At 44.7% G+C, this 5,764-nt stretch overlaps 1 protein-coding gene across 1 annotated transcript in view; it reads left to right on the top strand.

The window, feature by feature from the left end:
* tbcelb (tubulin folding cofactor E-like b) overlaps positions 1–5,764 on the top strand; it is a 17,017-nt gene that overhangs the window by 9,278 nt on the left and 1,975 nt on the right. The window lies entirely within an intron of this gene.

Genomic DNA, 5,764 nt, shown 5'->3' with positions numbered 1-5,764 from the left:
TATATATATATAGTTATATATGTGTATAAGTATAGCTGAGAGAGTCATCCTCAGCCCATAGTCAGCAGTGTTTCCCCGACCATTATACAAGCCGGGTGCCCCGCCCTGTCAACAGAACCGAGCAGAGCACCCTGCCTCCTAAACCGATGACCCCCTCCCCCATCAACAACAACTGACACTGACGTAGCGTTAACATAGCGGCGCACAAAACAGACACGCTAGCTAAAACGCTAGGTAGTGCTCCTTTTCCCTCACGCTAACCCGTCGTCCCTATCCCCGCTCAGAAACTGTCGGTATAAACATTGCGCAACACAGTTGTGTCTCCACCGTCACCCCCCACCCACCCCCCCATCTACAACAGCCAACGCTGACGTAGCACTAATCTAGCAGCGTGCAATACAGATGCGCTAGCTAAAACGCTAGGTAGTGCTCTGTTTCCCTCACGTTGAGCCGTCTTCCAACACCCACTCACCACCTGCTCGAAAACTGTTGGTATAAACATGGCGCAACACAGACATGACTTGGTCCCCCCCCCCACCCCCAAATAAATCACGGAAGAGGTCAGCACCCTGCCATGTCAAGTAACGTAGGGGAAACGCTGCTAAGCATTTCACACTGCACAACACTTTAGTTTAAAGCTTTAGCATTAACTGTTAAAATTAACCGTCCATCTGTTAGCAAAATATGTCATGAACCATTCATTCATTCATTCGACCTTTATTTATACTGGTCAGTTCCCATTGAGCCTCGAGGACTCATTTACAAGAGACCTGTTGCCACTGGATGCAGTTTACTGTGATGGCTAATGTCAGCTAAATGACATTATCCAGCACAACGTGGTCATTTTTACAGATATTGTGCTAAACGTTAGCGTGGTAGTAGCTGAGAGTCATCCACAACACAAGTGCCAACGGATCTCATGAGACGTGACCGGGGGCAGAATCTGGTCTTGCGCTTTTGAGCACCTGCAGACCCGTAACAAACGCAGCGTCCTCAACACGTTTTGAGAACGTGGAAGTAATTTTTGGAACGATCTCGCTGTGTTCAGATCATTTCTCTTCGCTCGTCGCCGACTTCATTCCTCTTAACCTCGGCGGGAGTGGGGGGGCGGGGGCGTTTCTTTTGGAAGGTGCAGTCCTGGCTGGAGGAAACTAACCTTTGGGAGACAATGTCCCCAGTCTCTCGCTGCTCAATGAACCCTTTGTGTCTGGAACTCTCCGATTTGACAACCGATCTCTCAAGTAGATTTTTTCGTGGTCTTTTATGTACACACCTACGCCGTCGACCTCAAACACGAAGCTGACAGATTGATTTTTGAGTATTTTACTCCAGACTCGACGTCGATCACAGATTTGTGGCAGATATTAGCGTTTACCTTCGTCTCTCAGTTTGATGTTTCCAGCTCTTGATATAAATGCAGGTGTTTGTGTTCCTGGTTTGGTGCCATGTTCTCAGAGGAGGTCAAAGGTCAGGCATCGCTGTGGGTGTTATTGGGGCGCGGTGTCGGACACGCTCAGTTAGCGGTGAACACACAGCTATCCTCTTTCCTGTCAGGTGGAGGGTCACAGCCTCTCAGGTGAACCTTTTAGGATAAAACACCCAACAGAAAATGGCTTGAAAAAGTTCCCAAATCATTTTATTTGGCCGAGGTCCCTGAAAATGTTTCAAAACAAAAGTACAGGATGTGGGCCGGAGAACAGAGGCCGAAATTACGTTTCTGTGAAAATGCAGATGGTTCAGAGCTGAATGACAGCTGAAGACTGATGATAATGCTAAAACTGAGTATCGACATTTAAACAAGCAAAACAAAAGCTAAAATAACCAAAATAATAGCTAAAAGTTAGGAGCAGAATAGCAGCTAAAACACTGGGTAAAACCTAAAAGCAAAATGTAGCTAAAAGGAGTGAAGCGTTAGCTAGAAACTTGAAAAAGTCAAAGTCTACATAGAAATTTAAAGTAGCAAAAGGCTAGCTAAAGCCTAAAAACACTAAAAAGTAAAAGTAGGAAAATGCTAGCTAAAAGTAAAAGTACTAGCTTAAAACATAAATATGGCAAAACTATAACTTAAAGAAGCAACATAGCTAAAAGCTGAAAGTGCCAAAAGACTCTCTAAAGAGAATTGTGGATAAATGTAAAAAAAAACGAAAGTAAAGGTACCAAAATGGTAGCTAAAAAGTAATAGTAGCAAAAAGCTAAAAGTAACAGGACAATAGCTAAAAGGTAAAATTAGCAAACTGGTAGCTAAAAGTAGTGAAGTCCTTGCTAAAAGGGGCAGAATGGTCGCTAAATATTGCAGAAAAGTAGATGTTTATAAGTAGCCAAAAGCTTATAGTAGCAGAACTATGAAGTAAAAGTGACATAACAGTAGCTAAATAACAAGGTTGAGACATCCAAAACTAGTTGATCACGTGCAGAAATAGGACCATCAGCCTAACGATGGATTGTTAGTGCCCTGATGGCCGCTTGTTATTCACAGAGGGCTGAGTGATGCAGTGACAGCAGGGTGACAGTTCAACATGGAGGCCTCCCCATGGACGAGTTCTCTTCACAACTCTGCCAGGACCCTGAGGTCTACGCTCATCTGCAGGCCAGCGGGCAGACTTTCATGGATGAAGATGTTCACACCTTTGAAAAAGAGGAACGTTGGTTTGAGAGAGGAGTGAAGGAAGCCATCTTTGTGAAAAGAACTCGTCTATCATTAAACAGGGGCGTCCAGTTTGGACGTGTCTGTCATGCAGACGCTGCATTCACAATGAATGCAGCTGAGCTCTGCGTCAGGGTTGCCAGATAAATTTAATGCAGGTTTTTTTTACCTCCTCCTTTTCTGTGCATATGACAGTTTAGGTCAAATATCATTTTAAAGGGGCAGATCTAGTTCATAATTTCCTATATGGAAACCGTACTGACATAAAAACCACAACGTTTTCATGTAAACCTGCTCTTTTTTTGTTTATTACCTCCATAATGTTTCCAGAGGTTGTTCTCATGTGAACAGGGCCTGAGTTTGTTGCAGCTCCTCAGGCTGAAGAAGTCTTCTGGATAAAAGACGAAATGTTTCAACAAACAAGAACCCATCCAGAGGACCTGACTCAAGCGTAAATGCTGACTCAGCATTGAGTGAAATAAAAAGGATGAGTTGCACAGAAGAGAAGGAATGTAAATTTTGTTGGGCCTGTCTGGGAGAAGAGAAATAAACCTTTTAACTTAGTTTATTTAAATTTGATAAAACAAACTGAACTCTGCAGCAGTCTAAGCTTTTTTTTTTTTCCAAAACTCGAGTTTTCTGCAACATAAATATGTGAAAAAATAAAAACAGCTGGAATGCAGACGTGTTTTTACCTGCAGCTTTATTTATCACCCTAAATGAAGCCTCTTGTTGCTTGAAGACTTCTCGGAGAATGGCACTTTGTGCACTTTGGCCCTACAGGAGGATTCCCACAGTGGTCTTCAGGCTTTTGGCCAGAAAACTCAAGGCCAGGGGGATCGGCTTTTAGAGAGGAAAGTTAAATTGCTTCGATTGGCCCAGCTGTTACAGTCGCTTTCAAAGCACGGCCCTTTTCTCCTGGATTTTATTTAATCGTTCCCGGGTTCTTATCGCGAGCGTGCAATCCCCTGAGATGGCTGAAGGCTTTCTCACGGCAAGCGAGCGGCAGACAGTTTATTTTTTTTCTGCCTTTTTAACGCCTTCAAAGTACATTTCCACTCACCTGTTACCTGGAAACAAAACTAACCAGGGGCAAAGTACAATATTGGATTAGTTTAGTCTTTTATTAAATCAACATGTTTAATTTCACAGTTGAAGGCCTCTACATCAGAGAAAACGAGTGAATGTAATTAACTCCAGGATGGATCCCACTGGAAATAACAGGGCTATGCTTTTTGTTTGTTTGTACGTAGAGACCATGGATGGGCATTTTGAAGAAATATTTTCTGATTTTGCTGGATGGATATTATTCATCAATCCAATATATCAATGTGAAGGAGTGCACGCATGTTCTGGCAGTAAAGTTTTAGCTCACCTGTGACCGTAGCCCCTTTGCACCTCTGTGCTGACGATTCAGTTGTTTATTGCAGAGCTAACACCGTTGCCAAGGTTTTCCATCTTCTACAGTCTACATTTCACATCATTTAGTCTGACCTGTTCCATCTCAAGCTGGTGCTAAATGCTGATAAAACCAAAGGGATGTTGTTTGCAAACAGAAAGTTAGTGCCAGCAGCTCTTCCCTCTCTCTCATCCGTGCTTTGTGGATTTTTACAAATACCTGTGAATTTTAATTGATGCACATCTCTCTTTTAAGCTGCTTGGTAAAGAAACTGAAATTAAAACTGGGTTTCTTTTTCAGAAATAGATCTTGCTTAACTCTGAATTCCAGGAATCTTCTTGTAGCCGCTACTTTCCTATAGATTATCGTGACATTATTTACATGAATGGCCCTGCCAGCTGCTTGCAGATGTTGGATGCTGTGTGCCATGGCGCTCTAAGGTTCATAACCTGTTGTAACTACCGTACCCATCACTGCACTCTGTACTCCTTGGTCAGTTGGTCATCGTTAACTTCACGTAGGCTCTTACACTGGTACATTTTCATCTATAAGTCCCTTCTTGGTCTTGAGCCGGAAAAGGGTAGAGTGCCCTCTCTGGGTCAGGGAGGAGGTCCTGCCCCAAGTGGAGGAGTTCAAGTATCTCGGAGTCTTGTTCACGAATGAGGGGAAAATGGAGCTTGAGATCGATAGGCGGATAGGTGCAGCGTCGGCAGTGATGCGGGCGCTGTACAGGTCTGTCGTGGCAAAGAGAGAGCTGAGTCAAAAGGCGAAGCTCTCAATTTACTGGTCGATCTACGTTCCCACCCTCATCTATGGTCATGAGCTTTGGGTTGTGACCGAAAGAATGAGATCACAGATACAAGCAGCCGAAATGAGTTTTCTCCATAGGGTGTCTGGACTGTCCCTTACAGATAGGGTGAGAAGCTCGATCATCCGGGAGGGACTCAGAGTAGAGCTGCTACTTCTCCACATCGAGAGGAGCCAGTTGAGGTGGCTCGGGCATCTGGTTAGGATGCCTTCTGGACGCCTCCTTGGTGAGGTGTTCCGGGCACGTCTCACCAGGAGGAGATCCAGAGGAAGACCCAGGACACACTGGAGGGACTATGTTACTCAGCTGGCCTGGGAACGCCTTGGGATTCCCCGGGAGGAGCTGGACCAAGTGGCTGGGGACCCCTTATCCCGACCCCGGATAAGCGGAAGAAAATGGTTGGATGGATGGGTGAATCCCTTCTTGGTCTGCTACCTTCTTATAGCTCTTCCCACAAGTCACGTCATCAGTGCAGTTACAGCGTACGCTCTAAGGGATTCATTAACTGTAGTCTCCCCCTCAGTGCGGGTTGAACTCAGCAAAAAGGCCTTTTCCTAATCAGCTCCTGTAACCTGGAACACCTTGCAAAAAGACCTGAAACTGTCCAATTTGATTTCTTTAAGGGATTTTAAACATCTGATAATGTCAATAGAAACATCAAAGTAAATATGTTCTTGTTTTTAGTATTTCGCTCTGTTTTACATGGCACTTTAGTGTCTCCCCTAGATAACTTGACATGGCGGGATGTTCATCTCATCTGTGATTTTTGGGGATGCGGGGAGATGGAGACACCTCTGAGCTGCGTGCTGTTTGACCAAGGTTTTTGTGGGGGGGGGGGGGGGGTCAGCGTGAGGGAAGAGGCAGCGTGAGTGCTACCTTTAGCCTTTTAACTAGCGTACCTGTATTGCACACT

Source organism: Nematolebias whitei, chromosome 14, assembly GCF_014905685.2.
Source record: "Nematolebias whitei isolate Nwh7 chromosome 14, NemWhi1, whole genome shotgun sequence".
Lineage (NCBI taxonomy): Eukaryota > Metazoa > Chordata > Actinopteri > Cyprinodontiformes > Rivulidae > Nematolebias > Nematolebias whitei.
Note: the sequence above shows the minus strand (reverse complement) of the source record. Positions and strands in the feature narration are given on the sequence as shown.